General features: G+C 38.3%; 1 protein-coding gene across 1 annotated transcript in view; it reads right to left on the bottom strand.

Moving 5' to 3' along the window:
- LOC127572695 (chondroitin sulfate synthase 3-like) overlaps positions 1-19,878 on the bottom strand; it is a 200,400-nt gene that overhangs the window by 72,609 nt on the left and 107,913 nt on the right. The gene's annotated exons all lie outside the window — the stretch shown is intronic.

Raw genomic sequence — 19,878 nt, 5'->3', positions numbered from 1 at the left:
ATCATCAAAACACTCTTAATTGCCCTTGCTTTCAGAAAAAAAATCAGCTACTTAATTGCTTCACCACACTGGAAGGTCTTCAATTTCAACATGCCAACAGTACAAGCAGATATTTAGGATTTTATATCTTATTTTCCTTCTCAAAACTACTGCATTATCAAACCTATAAGAGCCTTTTGACAGACAATAATGACTGACCAAATGCCTATTGCTTATAACTATCAAGCATGGCCAAAGCATAGCCAAAGTCTGACAAAAGTCAAGAGCAACAGTTACTACAATAATCCTTGACAGTTAAGCAACACATGTTGCATTTATCTGTTGCTTTTCTCCGATTCTATCATCACAACAGTGATCAAACAACTTAGAAATGAATCACTATTGTAATGTGGGGAATGTGGTAACCAAGTTGGCCACACCAGGTTCCCGCCAACAACAGAGTAATAATGACAATGTAATCATCTTCAACAGTGTTGAATGAGGGAAATATATTGGCAAGGACATGAGGGAGAACATCCCTGCTCTTCTGTGAAATTACACAATTTTTTTTTACATCCAACTGAATGTTGCAGATTGTTTAACATTTCATCTGAAAGATGTCAGTTCTGACAGCTCTCCTTCAGTACTATAACAGGGTTGTCACCCTAGATTTTCCACTCAAATCTCTACAGCAAGGTTTGAACCAAAAACGGTTTCACTCAGTGACAAAAGTATTCCAGCATATTACTTTTTACAAGTGCCGATTTTTGAAACAGGTTTACAAGTTTACTCTCAGTTTACAAGTTTTAACTGGAATTTACAGACCAGAGAATATTTGCTAGGGAATTGCAAGGGTACTTGAAATGATTTGAATTCATTTGAGGCCTGGTCTACCACACATCATAATGCAGAGGCACACTGCTGCTGTTCACTTTTACCAATGGGAAACATTTTCTTTGGAAAGCAGCCCGTGACACTTTTGGAATTTGGGATAAGGTGTCCTGGAGATTCTGTTGATGGGCTGGATTGGCTTGAAACTTACTCAGGAGTAGTTCTGTACAGAAAGAACCATTGGCTAGCTGTAGTGCTTATGTTAGCTTCTACGTCAGAGTCCAGAGCTGGTTGGCTAATATGCTACGCTGAGGGTTTGGATACACTTTGTACCTGGCCCCTCATTTTATGCCAGCATATGTTATGGCCTTATTCATTTGACCAGGGTTTCTGACTTTCAGGAAAATAGTCTGTTTTAAATTTACTTTTATTATTTAAATGAATTTACACAAGTTAAATGTGGGTTTAAATTAACTGGTAATAGGAGGCTGAGGGTGGTGGTGGAGGGTTATTCTTCTGACTGGAAGGTATAACCAGTGGTGTATCACAAGGGTTGGTGCTTGGACGCTTGATATTTTTATATACATTAACAGCTTTGACGTGAATGTAGGAAGTACAATTAGTAAGCCTGTAGATGACGTGAAAGTTGGTGTTGTCAATGGCAAGGAGAGTTGTCTAAGGCTACAGTATGATATAGAGCAGCAGAAAAGATAAGCGAAGTAATGGCAGATGAAATTTAATTTTGTTAAGTGTGAAGTGATGCATCTGGAAGGTCAAATGAAAGTAGGACATAGACAGTAAATGGTAGGGTTCTAGGAAGTGTTGATGAACAGATGATCTATGGAATTGTACTCCAAGTGGCAGCACAGGTATATGGTGTGGTGAAGGCAGCATCTGGGATGGTTGCCTTCATCAACCATGGCATGAAATATAAGATCAGGGACATTATGTCACAAAACGTTGGTTAGGCCATACTTGGAATATTTTTTGCAGCCCTGGTTGTCACACTATAGAAAGAAAACAATTGCACTGAAGAGGGCACAGAGGAGATTCAGCACGATGTGGCCTGGATTGTTGCATTTCAGTTATAAGAAGTGATTGGATAGGCTGGATTTGTTCTCCCTGGAGCAGAGGCTGAGGGATGACCTGTTAGAGGTATACAAAATTCTGAGGGGGAGAGATCGTAATCTGTTTTTCTTGGTGAGATTTCTAAAATAAAGAGAACTTATGTATAGGGTGAGAAGAGGTGAGAGCTTTAGAGGGAATCTGAAGCGGAATTTTTTTCATACACAGAGTGGTTGGAATCTGGAACATGCTGCCTGTGGTGGTGGTGGAGGCAGAGGCAGGTACTCTCACAACATTTAAGAAGCATCCAGACAAGTACTTGAATTGCCGAGACATAAAAGGATAATGTGGATAAATGGGACCAGTATAGGCAAGTACAATTGTCGGCATGGACATGGTGGACCCAAGGGTCTGTTTCTATGCCATACGACTATGAATATACTCTTAAATAATATTAATAAAAAGTATATATTTTTTTCAAGCATTTCTTGAAGCCTTTGATCAGGAGCCCATTGGGGTGATCAATTTCAACTGCTTGCAGTTTACCTTTTCCTCACAGATCACTCTGGCTTGTGGAGTGAGCGCAGCAGTGAGGTCATAGCAGACTGGGAGTTGTGTGGCTGTGGTCATCCCGAGAGAGAATAACATGTGGTGCAGGCTGGGTCGAGAACAATCTGGTCCCGTAATTTCAGGGACTTTGCAATAACTGATCTTCATTTGGATCTAATTCTGCACATGGAAAACAACTGTTTTGTGGTAATCTCATGGCACGTTGCTTGTCGATGCCTTTGGTAGGCAGAAGAGAGTTCTTCAGAGAGTTGGACCTTCAAATCATCCTGTCTTGAATCTTAACCCCAAAACATAACTAACCATTTGGAAGAACTTTGAGTGGAGCAAAAGTGCAGATGCATTGGTTCAAGAGAGTACAGTTATTCCTAGGAGACGTAAGTGACCTCAGATGCTGGATTCTCCCTTTTTTCACCTTTTCCACCACCCCCTCTCATCTCCCTCCCCCTCCTGGGTCCATCTGCCCTTACCTGGCTCCACCTTTCACATACCAGCCTCTATCTCTACCTTCCCCATCCCACCTTGCTCCATCTGCTGAAATATTTTTTTTCTTTCTTATGTTTCTATCGCCTACCAGTCTGTCTCAACAATCCATCCACCACTTAGCTCCAATATTTCCCCACCCCTCCAAATTCCAGTTCTACCTATTATCTCTCTGTCTCACCCCTCCCTCTCACCTCTAATATACTGGCTATCTTCCCTCCACAATCTCAGTCCTGATGCAAGGTCTCAACCCGAAATGTCGATCATCCCTATGCGACCACAGATGCTGTTTTTAAGTCTCTTAACAGAGGTTTTTCCTAAGTCACAGGACTGCAGAGGGTATAACATCTATAAGATATGGAAATCTTGTTAAATCGTCTCTGGTTAAATGCTATGCATACAGCAGAGAAACACATCCCATCTAGTCATGACAGCTGCATATTTCAAAGTGCAGGTGGTAAATTGAAACATCAGTGGGACAAGGTTCTTTTTCTCAAATGTTACAGCCTCTAATAGAGTTATTCACCGTACAGAACAAAGAACGTATAGACACATGGGAAAAATGACATTTTCTCTCAGCAGTCCATGTGTTACCCACCACTCCTACATTTTCATGAAAATTATGGAATCAATAACAGCAGATGGGAAATTATCACAGTTTAATGTGGCAATAAGCAGAACATAAGCCTTGAGGCAAATGAGAAAGTATGTTTTCACCCAAAGAGGTGCTGATTGGATGTCTCACAGCCAGGGGTTAAAAAAGCTACAAGAAAGGCACCTTTTACCAATTTCCATCTTGTTCATGCCACATACATTTGCTGACCAGAAATAATCCCCGTGGCCTTGAATATAATGTCGCATTGCATGCAAGACTTGTAATATTATAAATGAAAAATATGCAAGAGAAATAGCCCATTTTTGTTTAAAAAAATGCCTGAAAGAATTGCAGTTAATACAGTGAATAAATATATTTTGCAACTGTGATCATTTTGTTGTCCTTTTAGTTTACCAGAAAATAAACAAAGATCAAATGAAATGGTTTAGGATGTAAATAATGAGCAATGTTCTAAACAGCCATGTGAGAAAGTGGTGGGTGTAGCTTATCTCCCCAGTTTTCCAGATAAATGGCCAGCTGTTGAAACCAGATTTCCTTTCAGGCAGTTAAACTCATTTAGTTAAACAGGTTACATTCAGACTCAACCAAGTGCTTTTCACAAGATTTGAGATATTTGAATCACAATAGACAAACTATGAAAGAAAGAACTTGCATGCATTTAATCATTGCGTAAATGCTGTTTAGCTGTTCCTGGTTACACCAAAAATAGATCCACTAGGAGAATTCTCTGCATGCTATTTACATGATTAACCTATCAACCTTGTGCTTCCATCATCCATCACTGTTTGGTTCCTTGGATGGTTCCATTTAAGTAACCCAAATGCAAATGTCACAAATGCATCTACATTAAGCATTTGTAACTGTGTCCATCTGCAATCCTCTGCAGGGGATGGTGATGATTACAGGGCAGGATTTCTGGGAAACCTGGATTTACCTGTCCACAGGCCATTATTGAAGTAGCAGGTAGTTCATTAGGAAAAGCAGGACAGTATTTGGACTAAATAAAAAAAGGAGCCATTCAAATTTATTGCATCAGCTTGAGCAATCGTGTTTGCAAAAGGAATCTATTGCAAAGTGACTGCCATTTTCACTGCTACATTTCAAAGACATATTTTGGGCTTTGATTTTTGTTTCCAGACACCAGCTGTCTTCAATGAAACAGGATTTTACCGACTATATTAAAGCCACCCATAGCAACACTCAGTAGCAGAGTGATGCTAGTTATTTCTGTGCACCACTAATTACATTAAATCATTATGTGAGCACAGTACAATTTTATAAAGCAGATGAAATGTATCCTTCTTGAGCATAAAAACATATTTTTGCAAACTTCTCTGAAATAGCTAATCCATAGGGCAATAAATGTACAGGACTCTATTTTCTAATAGACCACACACAATGAACTAAGATCAACCTTACTTTATACCTGATTTATTCAGAAAACAGGCATGTGCTGTCCCTAGAATTTAATTTCATTCCTTTGCTTAACATTATTACAATGTTCCCACAATAAAGTTCCAGTCAGTTTTCCAAAATTGATTCACCAATGCAGTAATCGTGCATACAGGAAGCATTATCTTCTGCTATATAACCATGCCTCTGCTGAAAAGCCTGCATCAACCCAAGCATTTTCATCTTTGCTGAATTCTAAGTGCCAATATTTATCTCCTAGTCAGCCTCCAATCTCTGTTTAATATACTGATTCACCTTCTTCCCTCCTCCCTCCCCACCTTGAAGAAGGCCAGCTCTGACAGCAAAAGCCACCCACCCACAAGTTAAAAATGAGATATAGTCAGACACCCAAGGTCAATATCAATCAGCTAAACACTCAGTCCCAACACCTAGGTCTAACCTTCAGCAAAGTAAAATCCATCCATTTTAAGCTCTTACAAAGCAAACTAAAGAAAAATTGACAAGGTTAAGCAGGGTAAACCCCTTATGGTAGCAGCTCCACATGCAACGATAACACATGATTAGATGCATATGAAAATGCAATGAGAACAATACGCAAATCTGATCCAAAGATGATGTTAAGAATTGAACAATCAGTGGTGCAAGCATTCTGCATTTGAACACTTCCTGTGATATTGCAGGTTAAATTCCCCTTTCCGGCCAGATGGAGAATAGTGGAGGCTGGTAAAATGGAAATAGAGTAGAACTCTTAATTTTGCATGCTCAGGATTTAGGTGATGGCAGAATGGCAGATTTTCTAGACGACTGGATTTTATTTTAGGGAAACTCCAATACACTCTTAATTCACCATTGTTGTACAATAAGATTTCAATGAATGGGGTATGATTAAAGAGGACATGGGAACCGGGTCCCAGTTAGTGGACAGGAAGTGAGGGAACTGCGGTCCCGGAGAGTGGACAGGGAGTGTGGGAACTGGGTCCCGGAGAGTGGACAGGGAGTGTGGGAACTGGGTCCCGGAGAGTGGACAGGGAGTGTGGGAACTAGGGTCCTAATGAGTAGGTGGGGAGTGAGGGAACTGGGTCCCAGTGAGCAGACAGGGAGTACAGAAACCAGGTTCCCAGTGAATGGACAGGGAGTACAGAAACCGGGTTCCCAGTGAGTGGATGGGGAGTGTGGGAACCACATTCCAGTGAATGGACAGGGAGTGTGGGAACTGGGTCTCAGTGTGTGGGCGGGGAGTGGGGGAACCAGGTCCCAGTGAGTGGACGAGGAGTGAGGGAACTGGATCTCAGTGCATAGACAGGGAGTGCAAGAACTATTACTTGATGAACCATCGGGATTTCCAAATGGTCACAGATTATCAGAGCTGTACTGTAGCATCTAATCATACATGGCCTCAGATCTCCTTGCTAGATGAAAAGAAGTGATAATTTACTCGATTGGATGCTTAGGCATCCACTCCTCGAACCCAATCTCTATTGCTTCAGACTAATTTCTTTGCTACCATGAGGACGGGTTCCTATACAATTACATTACTATTTCATGATTGTCTAACACTCAAGGGGCTCATGTTTGGCAATTCCCCAATGATTAAAAAGCAGGAGATAAAAGTAGACATAACATTGCATTCCCAAATTTGAAATTTATCCACGGTGGGGAAAATAAAAGGAGCCAAGGTGTATACAAAGATGTATTTTCAGTTCTTCCGCTGAGAACATATGAACAAAGCAAGGGCAGTAGCAATTCTGGCCCTTGAATTCAGTCTGCCATTCAATCTGATCACATGGTTGGACTATGACCAGAGTATCAATAACGTCATGACCCCGTATTCTTTAATAGTTTTGGTTTACAAAAATCTATCAGTTTTAAAATTAACAATTGATTGACCTAACATCATTTGTTGTTTGTGGAGCAGTTTCATACATCTGGAACTGCATAGAAAAGTAATTCTTAACTTTACTCTCAAAAGGCACAAATGCTCAGGCTATACCCCTTAGTCCTAAGCATCCAAGCAGCAGAAATAGTATCCCTTATTCTACCTAACAATTTCACACACAATTTTGCTTAAATTCTAGGGTAAACAATACTGGTGCTCATTAATCACTTTTTGCAACTTAACTCTTGGAATACAAATACTCTTCTGATTAATCTATGCTGGAGTTTTCTCATGGCTAATAAATTCTTCCCAAGCTGTGGGGCCCAGAACTGTTCACAGTACTCTGGGCGTGGGCTAACTGTGAATATTTGTAGTTGTACCATAACCTTTAATATCTTGCGTATTAGTGTTCAAGAATCAAAGCCCAGCATTTTTCCATTTCCATCTTTTCTCAGTTCTGACAAAGGGCAAACGTAACCCCAAATGTTAACTCTATTTCACTCTACACAATTGCTACTTGACCTGCTGTATATCTCTAGCCTTTTTAGTGTCTATTCCAAAATTCCATTCACTTTTTCACTTATTTTCTGCTTCTATCCAGAGAACTTTAACAATTAGTATACCTGAAATTTTGCCTTTTCAGACCTCCAGACATTCCAGCTTTTCAACATTTAGAAAGTTTTCTGATTTAATTTTTTTCAGGTCCATAGCATTTGTATGAATGAAATTCAGTTGGCACGATTTTGCACCTTCACTTAATCTATTAATACCACCTTGCAATTTTGTTTTTCCATTAGTTCTGCTTGTCTTGCAATCCATCTTTATTTCCTTTGCAAGCATGGGCTTGTGGCTCTATATCATACCAATAAATATGGTGAACAACTGAAGCCTCCTGTGGGATGCCATTAGTCATCTCTTGCCAATTAGAACACCAACCCATTACTCCATGTCTCCTACTACTTAGCTAATTTCTTAATTAGGTCAATAGTTCCAGGGGTTCAAACTTAGCTAACACATACAAGGACTTCATCAAATGCTATTTGAACACTCGTACACATTTCCCCAAACACAACTTTAGTCACACTAAATAAATTCAAGATAATTTCATCAAAATGATCCGACTAACAATATAATTTCAAGGCTTATGGCAGCATGATAATATCTGAGAAATTAAGATAGTAAAAATCTTTGGTGAGGTCTTATAAAGTGGGCCTAAAATTGTTCACACCACTATTCTATAGCAGTGAAAAGGAGGGATAAGATTTCTTTATTAGTCACACGTACATTGAAACACAGTGAAATGCATCTTTTTATGTAGAGTGTTCTGGGGGCAGCCCACAAGTGTCGCTACGCTTCCGGTGCCAACATAGCATGCCCATAACTTCCTAACCTGTACGTCTTTGGAATGTGGGAGGAAACCAGAGCACCAGGAGGAAACCCATGCAGACACACAGGGAGAACGTACAAACTCCTTACAGAGAGCAGCCGGAATTGCATCCGGGTCGCTGGCACTGTAATAGCGTTATGCTAACCACTAGGAGAAAACCACTATGACCAGAAAAGATTTTGTAGTCCATCTACTCACCTCCAAACATGTCCTTGGAAATGTGCCTCTCTCATATCCAGAAGTGTACAGTGGAGGGTGGGCAGCAGGGGGATCAGCCCACAATTTACCAATAATCATTAAACACATTAGAGATGCACAGCTATATGTTTTTACCAGGTGTTTAACAAGCTCCACAAAAGGCAGCCAAAATTTGAATTCACAAATTCCTGTTAATTCCCTAATTCTAAAGAAGCATTAACATAAATACAGGGGAAGGAATGGATGTGTAAAGAATAGCAAGATTCTTATTAAAAGCAGAAAGAGGCACGCAAAATTCATTGAAAACTGTAAGATATTGATTTGTTGTGTCACACTCATTTTGTGTGTGAAACAAGTAGAGTGCAATCACATATCATTTGAGATACAGATCAGCAGTGACCTCAGGGAATAGCAGAAAAGGTCTGCAGAGCCCACTCCTGCCCCATGTTCCAAAAATGCTCACCACACCGATTGGCATTATCGTAGCAGATCGGTACACGTTCTCAGAAGAGCTGAACGGTCATACTTGCAGCATTAACTGGCTGTTATCTAGACCTAGCCAACTGAGCATTTCCAACATTTTAAGAAAAAGAACATTGTACAAGCCATTAGTCTCTTTGAACCTGCTTAACCTGCACCCAAATTCCATTAACCTACTTTTTTTAAATCCATAAACCTAATACAAGTATATAAAGCAGTCTTACAAATATCAATTGAAATCCACAATGTTTTCAAAGAAAATCTTCCAATTCGAGAAAAAACAGTTTCCTCTTTAGTTTTTTTCTTGTTCCTCAGTTTACACGTTGGTTCTGAAATTACACTTTATGTAAAGTTTTAAAATATTTAACTGAACTTAAGTCTGAAAAGCAAAGGAAGCTATATGGGAAAGGAAAATTGTTGAATGGCATACACACCTGAAAGAGGCATTAGTCCTTTTGCATACAAAATAAGAGGCCTTGTTTCTATTTCAAATTCACACTAAAAGATTGAGACAGTGCTGAACTCTGGAAAACCCATGCCTTGAGGTTTCAATGTTGCTTCCCTGAGGATTGGACTATTGCTCCATACCCCACATTTAAAGAGTAAACGTAAGGTATTTGTTGAAAAATTGTGTGAATAACACAGCATGTTACTGGTTTATAGATTTAAATAAAGATCACTGCAGTTCCAAGTCTGCCTTGATAATTTATACCTGAGTGAATTAGTAATGGCTGCACATATTAAATGAGAAAGCCAAATTAATTTTAATTATTGGAAAAGGATATAACTTAAGCTGAAATGAAACCAGGAGAAACAAACAAGATGTGGAAATTTGGTCTCTGAACTGTGATCCTTGAATTTTGCTCTTTTGTGTATTTTGATCTTTTTCTAGAGAAGCCTCTTAAACAATCAGACCCAGCTACTATGTTTTAACCAGCTGATGCAATCACTCCATTAAGTTGAACAGGTCAGTGAATTAGTGCATACTCTATTTTGACTGCTGTCAACCTGCATGAAAATTATCTGGTGGTGAAGGGAGGGGGTGGTGTTGGGGGAGTGAGAAAAACACAAGGAAAGCAAAAAAAAACACATTAACAGCAAGTTCTCTTGTATATTTAGTAGGTCCAAATTAAATTGCCTGATTGGCATGAATATAATATACATCAGGCCTAGCAGTGACATTTACAATGGAAGTGATAAAAATCCAAATGATTGAAACAACAATAATATTTTCAATCATAGTGCTGCAGGACAAGAAGAATGTCCTAGATGGGAAAAATAAAATCTATCCACTGGACACCACTTTATGAAGGGGCTGATATTAAAATTCTATTAAAGGTCAGGATGTTAATATTTTAAACACGTTAGGAGCTTGGACATTATCATGCTGAATGAGAAAGCTTTTCCTTTTGTCCACAGTTCTTGATTTATACGAGGAGGATAAGTGACAATGATTAAGCTACTTAAATCCATGGAATCAGTTTTGCAGCTTCACAGACGGTATTCAATGATGGAAAAAAGAGAAGGGGGGGATTTTTTGTTAAACATTATGAAAAATAGGTCATTTAGAATTTACCAGGTTTTGAAGGAGATGCATGTGTTTTTTTCTGAATAAAGAAGATTATTTCAATCAGAAAAGATTTATAAAGGAATTTTTAGAACGGGATAAACATTAAAATAAATATGTAACATTTCACTGCTTCCAAATGTATTTCTCCTCTTTATTATGTTGATTTGTGCTTTGGTACAGATTCACAGGCATTGGTTATACCTCTGTCAACTGGTCTTTCTTCATGTGTGGGCCTGGAGAGCATGTAATGAAGAGACTACTCAACCGAGGGCAGCCTTGCAGCCTACAATTGAGAATTTATTTACAAAATGATAGAGGTAAAAAATATTTTAAATTTATGTTGAACTTTCCTTGATCAATCAAAAAAAACTGCAGATGCTAGAAATCTGAAATAAAAACAGAAAATGCAAGAAAAAGTTCATCAACCCAAACCTTAACACTGATTCACTCTCTCTCTCGCTCCCTAAAGATGCTAACTGATCTTCTGAGCATTTCCAGCATTATTTGGTTTTAATTCGTTGATTAATCCATAATGCTATAAAAAGTCTTTTCATTTGAAGCAAAGCCTTTTACAGCATTTTTTGCTTGATATGGGCCTGGTACAATCAACTGGCCTATCTAAACTACCATTGTTACTTTATACCTTCTCAGTTTCTGTAGGTCATACACAAAGGGAACCCCTTACAATAAATAAGTTATCTGCTGACTTGATAAAGTTACATGGAGTTATTCTGCTATCATTAGTCCTAAGCAAGTGTCCAGGGGAAACTGGTGGCAATTCATCACAAGTTTCCCCCTCCCAAATGAAAAACACCTGCTCCCCAACTCAAAACTCAACAGACATTCCACTCACAAATTAACCCAGTAATGAACTCAATCAACAAAAGGCTGATATTACAGGAATTGAAACAGATATGGATAAAGAAAAAATAAAGCACTGAAATACCGCTTATAAAAGATTACTGTAAAATTATAAATGGGTTAGCTCCTCAATGAGGATCAGATAGAAATATTTTGTTTGAATGCATTATGCATTTGCAAACCCAAATGAAGGTATAGAATTAAAATGCATTCCTTTGGTTTAAACATGTACTCACTAACTATAATCTAAAGATTTAAAAAAAACCTTAATTCACATTGTGATTGTCTGGCTGGGAGAAAATTTGATATACAAAAATGACCTTAAGCAAGGTTTGACAGAGTAGAAGGGATTTGGTTAATAGGATACCAATGGACACTGTTCAAAAAGCAGAGGAGTTAATACCAACTAGTGCACCAAGTGATAGCAAACTGTTGTTTATGGGACATTACTGCATTCAAACCAGCTGCCCATTTCCTTCATTACAACAGTACAAACATTACAGGAAGTATTTCATTGTAATGTACTTTGGGACATCCCACAGGTTCTTTTTGATATAATCTGTACATAAATTAATTTACCACAGTAATTAGTGGGAGTTTTAGCATGGAAAAAAAGCCATTAATTCAAATTCACCGACTTTTTTTTTACTATACCGCTGAAGCTATAGCAGGAGACCTACATACAAGATCATACTTTGACATTGGTCACGGCCATACTCATATTAATGACAAATCATTTCATTGCAATTCTCCTTTTAGTACCCCCATTTTCTATTTCCCATGGTTAAAATTTGTTGCAATTTTACTTTTTAGAATTCACACATGCAAATGTGATGTGGATGAATCCCATTCTAATGAAACCTCTGAATGTGATGTTTTTGCCTCCCAGTGTCCAGATATAGTGGTCAAAGTGGCATAGAAAAGTGACCTTTTACCTGCAGATTAGTTAGCATCGTGTGTGGGAGAGGATGAAAGACAAATGTATAGATGGTTCAACAAAAAATTGCTGAGGCTTGCATGAATTATTAGATATGTTGAACAGCAACAAGGCATTGTAGATTCAAAAGTTAGGTGGACAGAAAGATGGATCTGGAATGTTACTAGGGTAGTCTGTTACAGCAGCATGGTGCAGCTGGTAGAGCTGCTGCCTTACCACTCCAATGAACCAGGTTTGATCCTGATCTTAGGTGGTGTCTGAGTGGAGTTTGGATGTTCTCCCTGTAACTATCCGAGTTTCCTCTAGGTGCTCTGGTTTCATCCCACATCCCAAAGACATGCAGGCTGCTGAGTTAACTGGCAACTTTAGAGTATGTAGGTGAATGGTCAAATCCAAGGGCAGTTGATGAGAATGCAGAGGAAAAAAAAGTAAGGGGAAAATTAGTCTCCTTTCTGAGTCAGCATAGACATAATGGTCTGAAATTGCCTCTTTCTAATATTTTAAGGAAATATGGAATATGAGAGGAGGAAGCAGTGTTCCAGAAAGGAAAATTGGAAAGGATTTCCTAATGCTGATGAATTTTAACTCCAGTGTGTTCCATTTGTACTTGACAGATTTTATGCCTGGTAGTCAGTTTGCTGGAATGGGGAGGGTGATTCTGGACCACGAAGATCTAATCGGATCTGGTGGCGAGAGTTAGTTCAATCCCCAATTCTAGTGTCATTGAGTGAGGAATGGTGGGGAGAGGATGAGCACCGCTGTTCCTCTTGTCATGCATGCAAAAGCACTGAACTCCTTCTAAAATCTGTTCTCACTGTCCTTCAGTTGTCACTCACCCAAAGCATGTGAAGGCTGAATGGGCACAGTAGCACCTGCCACACAGCTTACATCAGAAAGTGACCATTTTATTTATTCTGACAACTCTCCTTCTGTTTCCATTAAACTGAAGTGGTTGGGTTGGGGTCAGGTTTCAAATTTGATTGGATCCTAACACCTGGTTTTTTTGAGGTTGTAATTCACCCATAGTATCTTACAGGCTTCAAATGTCTGAAAAATTGAATATTTTGACAGGTAGATAACAAATGAGAACCAGGAGAGCAAGTGGACAGTGATATGAAGTGCTGCTTAAGTGGTTTAATCACAAATCAGACTAGAATGCCATACTTACCTTTTGAAAGTCTTTTTTTAAATTTATTCATTTCTGGGAGCTGCTGGCAAAGCTGCCACTTATTGTCCATCCCTGTCTGCCATTGAGGAGATTGTGAGAGACACTCATAAATGTAGCTATTTAAGAATCAACCATATTGGGCAGGTCTGCAGTCATATTAAGGTCACGCCAGATGAGCATGGCAGATTTTCTCCCCAAAGGATTGTAATGTGAAAGGTCATGGCTGTCACGTGACACCACTGAGTACTGATCGGAAGTGACACCACTGTCAATCAGGGTCTAGCCCCACCCAGCCATTTAGCAGCACACTCTGACCATTGGTCCCTGTGCACACCTCTCATACCTGGCCACGACCCATTGGACTTCTTGAATTACCTGGTCTAGCCCCACCCAGCACAATAAAGGATGCCACGTGTGTGTGGCCCATTCTCTTTGGTTGCTGCCAGGGTCGAAACCACGTCGAGGGACCACTGGTAAGAATGTGTGCATCCACAGGATACCTCTGCCTTTGGGACTCGAAAGAACCTTTTCCCACAACAAGGATATTAACCAGGTGTCCACTTTTGAAAAAAATAAGCTTCCAGGTTTGGTGATCATTATTAAGCTATTGTTCCAAATTCCAGATCATTCATTAAATTTAAATTCCACAGCTGCCATAGTGGGATTTGAACTTGGGTCTCTGGATTGTTAGTCCAGGCCTCTGGATAAGTAATTTGGTAATTTAATTTCTGCACCACCATCAGCAGCATACCATAATGTTAATACATTTCCCAGTAATTCTACATACAAAGATTTCAATGATTCAATGATAAGTAACCTAGTAAGAAACTTAAATATATTAACTTAGCAATATACAAGGTAATGTAAAATTGTTTCAGTGGAAATTCACTCTAAACATAGACTTGCATATCTTTGGATCACACCAAACTATAGCATGTTGGATATTACTTATCGTATAACAAGCTTCATTTGCTTCCTAGCAAGAAAAGCAAAGGCCTGGTTGAACTTAGTGAGATTGATGAAGGGATTTCTTGTGGTTTGCATAAGGCAGAGCACAGGCATTTTTTTTCTGATGAATGGGATGATCTTAACAACCACAGGGATGGTTGATTAACAGTAAAAATGTTTTTTTTTATTTAAATTTGGAAACAGAGGCTACAGAAGATATAAAGGAAGATGATATGCCAAAGTTGGAAATTCTCGAAGTATGATTCCGCACAGTGCATTTTGCCCCCAGTCCAGGCCATGATAGTAAGAGTGAAGGACTTTATTGAAAAAGGGGAAGTGCAGAATTTGATAACTTCTAATTAGCATGAGCAAAAAAAATTCTTCCCAGAAAAAAAAACTCAACAAGTGTAGTTATATTATTTTTTTTCTTCATTCAAACTTGTTCTAATCAAATTTAGGCAAATAAAGTTTTTTTTTGCACCAGAATAAGCCTTATTTTTGTTACTTTTATGCTTCCCACTTTGACATTTGGGATCAAAAAGTTTATACAAAATTTTCTTGGACAGTATCAATTTATTGGGGTCCACACAAATTGATCCTTAACTTTTATACGAGTAAAAGTACTGTCCACAATTGTAAACACTAAACAAATCATACACATTTAAAAAAGCAACATTGAATTTAAAATTAAAAAAAAGTTAATGAGAAGTGGCCTTTTAGCCATAAGCTAAATCTATGAATGTTCCACCACAGAAAGTCTTGAACCCTACATAGAGAAGGACAAGGGGCAGCAGCAGATGCAAGTTAACACCATCATAGGCAGGTTCCCCTCTAAGTTGCATATCATACTGGTTGGAACCATATTGCTGTTCCTTCATCATTGCTAGGCTTAAACCTTAGAACTCCTGACCCAACTCCACTATGCTAGTACCTTCACCAGAAAAATAGCAGTTCAAAGCAACAGCTTCTCAAAGACAGTTACAGTGGTCAATAAATGCTGGTTTTGCTAATAATGCCCCAAAAAACAGATCAATTAACAGAAATTTTAAAAGACGGCTTACTTATTCTATGCCCTGCATTTAAGTACAAAAAGTACTTTATTCTGTTGGTCTTAAAGGTACACACATAGTTGCATCTGGATTTTAAAAAAAGTCCAAGAAAATTTTAGAAAAGCTGTCATGGAATCATGGGTTTAACTCAGTTGCAAAATGCTAGATTTCCATGCAGGCCTAATTCAAATGATTTTCTTAAACACAAGCTACAATAAAATCAGGAAACTTCATTCAAAAATGACTGAGTGTACAGACTGGAATTGATGAAGAGGCAGACAGACATACAACCAGAAAGTGATGGTGGTGCAACTTTAACTTTCCATGTATGCAAGGTTGCTGTGAAGGCAGGATGGGGAGAAGTATATTCTCTTTATCTTACTCTTAAGGAGAATGGAATCAAATTCTCCTAATGAGTAAAAGTGAGCTCACGGCCAACCTTTCTTTTGGGTCAATAGACAAGCTGTCCCAATACATCTAAAATGTTCTTGAAAGGGACCCAATCTACAAGCAGATAGCTGTGAAGAATCAATACATAAATATAATTGTTAAAACTAACATTAATAATCACTCTTCAGTCAGAACACGTTTTAACAGCTTTACAGGATTTAATATTCACATGAGATGGATGAGAGGAATATCATTGTGATAGTAAAGGGTTCCATTAACATTTCATTCAATCCATAATTCATGAGGTGCCAATGAAGTATAAAAACATAATAGTAATTTATTTATCTCTCTAGTCCTGAATTGCCACTGAATAACCAGTGACTTTTCTTTTAAGTTTTCCAAAATTCCCCAGGTTCAGGGAAAGTTCCATTGGACTGGAAAATAGCAAATGTAACTCCCTTATTCAAAAAGCTTAACACTGGTCCTCAAGAAAATGTTAGAAGCTATAATTAAGAACTTTATGGTAAAACATTGGAAAAATTCACAGTAATCATGCAAAGTCAATATGGTTTGGTAAAAAAGAAATGTTTCACGAATTTATTGGAGTTCTTTGAAGCATTTCCATGTGCACAATTGGGAACCAGTGGATGCACTAAGATTTCCAGAAAGCATTTGATAAGATACCACATCAAGATTATTGTGGAAAATAAAAGGTCATGGTGTAAGAGGGAACATATTGGTACATACAGAAGATTGGCTGACTAACAAGAAACAAAGTAGACACAAATGGGTCTTTCCCTCGTTGGCAAGGCGTAACGAGTGGTGTGCCACAGGGATCAGTGTTGGGGTCTTAACTTTTTACAACTTAAATAATTTGTGTGAAGGCACCGAAGGTTCTGAAATTAGCTGATGATATACAGAAAGGTGGGAACGTAAGATATGAAGAAAACCTAAGGAGGGTAGAAAGGGATGCAGTTAAGTAACTGGGAAAAGATCTGGTAAATAGACTGTAAAGTGGAAAAATGTGGAAAATTCTGGTAGAAAAATAAAACAATGCACATTATTTAAATGGTGAGAGATGACTTCAGAGCTCAGATGCAGAGGGATCCGGATGTCCTAGTGCATTACTTACAAAAGCTAGTAGAGGTTGCAACTACTTAGAAAGCTAAAAGGCAAAGGTAGGTGGATACTTGATCAGCAAGTGGGTGAAAAGTTACAGTAGGTAAATGGGAATGTGGAATTGACGCTACAATCAGGTGAGCCAGATCCTATTAAACAATGGAACAAGTTTGAAGGGCCGGGTTGCTCACTGCTGCTCCTCGTTCTTATGGAATTGATTTCACCTGTAACACTGAGATGCAGTTAACTAGGTCTTTAACTCTTTCCAATGCTTTTATTTCCAAATAAATATTATAGGAATAGTACATACTATGTCTTACTTGAGTTCTAGCACTAAAATTGAAGCAGGAATTATGTTAATGCAGCAGCCAGCTACCTTCACTGAAAAACTGGTGAAATGGTAAGCATGTACCCTTTACAAATAGTCCTTACTATTCCATTGCACAGGGGGACTATGGTTCAGAACAGAAATGGACAGATGCAGGCTCAGGAGGAGAAGGCTATAATTACACAATGTACAGAGCATAAAGACCAAGGCACTTCATGCAATATGCTAATAAGTTAGAAGTATTTCAATTCAGTTCTAAGCATATTCTATGACCACCCTAGCCAGGTGGCATGCCACTCAGAGTCTTAAGAGTAGCATGCATCATAATTTCATATTTTACTGACCTCATGTTGGAGGACAAATTAATCAGATTGCAGCAGTGTACTTTATCACTGTAAATATATTATTGCTTTAGGTTGGATAAAAAGTGTCAGTACCACTGGAGGAAAACTATCTTGTAGCAGTGACAATGATACCATTAAATGTTTTTTAGTCAATAATGTATCTTTAATTGTACACAGATGTGTCATCAAATGGCATCCACTGTTATGTACACTTATACATATGCAGCATGATGCATTTAAATATTTCTTAAAGGTATTTCTTTTTGCTGAGGGAGTTGATGACTGCCAGAAAAAGTAATGCAGCCTGATTTATTGAATCTACAAGTAGTTTCCTCAGGTTACTTCTCTGCAAAACTAAGTTATGTGCTTGTGCAAACCTGGATCGTAAAATGAATTTATTTATTCATGCCTCGTTCCACCCCAGAGTCAGATACAGAAACTGTGGTAAACATCACACCATCTGTATTGCCTAAGTCCCTTAAGAAAATCTAGAAATGGGCCTGTTCCCAACCAGCTGAAGAGGTAGTACAGTCTTCTTGGATAGGGACGTGCGGGTAAGCTCATATGGAGCTTGCCTTTCAAAGCTGGACTATACCTGCCTTAAGGAAAAAGCAGTGCAATAATATGCAATCTAACTGATCTATGCTGCCTGTAATTTAACAGGAGATAATCTACAAATGAATAAAAACTTGTTTGCACAAATTAAGTCACATTATCTGAACAAAATAAAGTTACACAGTAACATCAATTAACCACCTTAAGAGAGAGGCTGCATCATAAACTCAGAATGGAAATTGGCAAGGAATAGCTCTTCACTTGGCTGTCTGATTGCCTGTACACACAATCGAAAATGAGTGGCTTCTTTTACATGATAAATTAGTTGTCCTACTCCAGTGGCTGCACTTTAAAGGTCAACTAAAAAACTTACAGAAATGGAAGGATAAATGGTTTAAACTGGACAGATCATCAATGGACCACGTGCTGAGAATGCATTTGTTTTTCTGGCTGATCTTAGTGGAAAACTATTTTCTCTACATCAAAGAGATGGAGATTCTGCCCTCACAAGTTTGCTTGCACTTTGCTATCCATGTCTCCAAACCAGCACTGATTCCTTGTAGTTTTTGTATTGCTGATGATCCCTTGGTTTCAGGAAGTTATCGACAACAGATTTACACACCTAATCTGAGATTCAGGATACATTCTGGTACTTTAGGAACAAAGAAACAAAGGCTATTTAAAGCTATTGAACAAATTTGCACTTATTCCAGTGTTTTGTGACCACAGAATAAAAGTACTTCTGAGGAATGAACAGATGATGTCTTAATGCTGCCATCAGAGAAATAAATAATGCTCAAGACACCTGCAGAACATCCCTGCTCTTCTTCACACACTGCTAAGATGACAGAAATGGCCTGTTTAATTCTCATCTGGAAGATAGTTCAGACAGCATTGTCTGTGGTGCTATCAGTCTAGATCAGAAGATCACTTTTTGTTTGAGAGTTTCACTTTGGAGGAATATATTATATATATTATACAGAATAAAATCCATTCAATTTTAAAATTAATAATACAATATTTTGAAAATAAGACAAATATAGTGTAATGTCAGGAAAATGTTAATGCTAAGATGGCTTCAGCCAAATTTCAGGAAGAGGCTACACAGCAAATATCCTATGGGTCTCCAGTACAAATGATAGTTAGACAACTAGAGCTGACTGCATTAATACTGGCAGCAGGTTACAGGCAGGATAAACACATCACACTTGCATTTTTCTACCCAGAGGCTTTAAATTTTAAAAAATAAGAGGCAACTTAGTACACCTTATCAGAAGTCACCTTGGACTGTGTGTGTGGACGAGACAATATGAGATCCAGTATTTAATTCTGGCCTAGAATTCAGTTTTTTTCCCTAATTCATCAGGAGATTGCACATGGTGTTATCAAGGTGAATAGATGAAGGTTTTTGATCCATACAGGAGGGAATGACAGAATCTCATATTACCTGCTGGCCAAAACCTGTGTAAGTTTACATCCGGGACTCGCTGAGACAATATATATACTGAAACAATTTCAATTACATGCTGATAGACAATTGTGACCAAAAGTCATGAAAACTGGCAGCTAGACACAAAGTATCATGCTCACAGATTTAGTGCTTTTCTTCCCCTTCTCTCAGTCAAACTGAATGGCATTGCTCACAGGTTCAATAATTTCTTTATTACAAGAATTAATTATTTCAAGTATCTTTATACAAAGAAACTCTTTATTC

The sequence above is a fragment of the Pristis pectinata genome, chromosome 7 (genome assembly GCF_009764475.1).
Source record: "Pristis pectinata isolate sPriPec2 chromosome 7, sPriPec2.1.pri, whole genome shotgun sequence".
Classification (NCBI taxonomy): domain Eukaryota; kingdom Metazoa; phylum Chordata; class Chondrichthyes; order Rhinopristiformes; family Pristidae; genus Pristis; species Pristis pectinata.
Note: the sequence above shows the minus strand (reverse complement) of the source record. Positions and strands in the feature narration are given on the sequence as shown.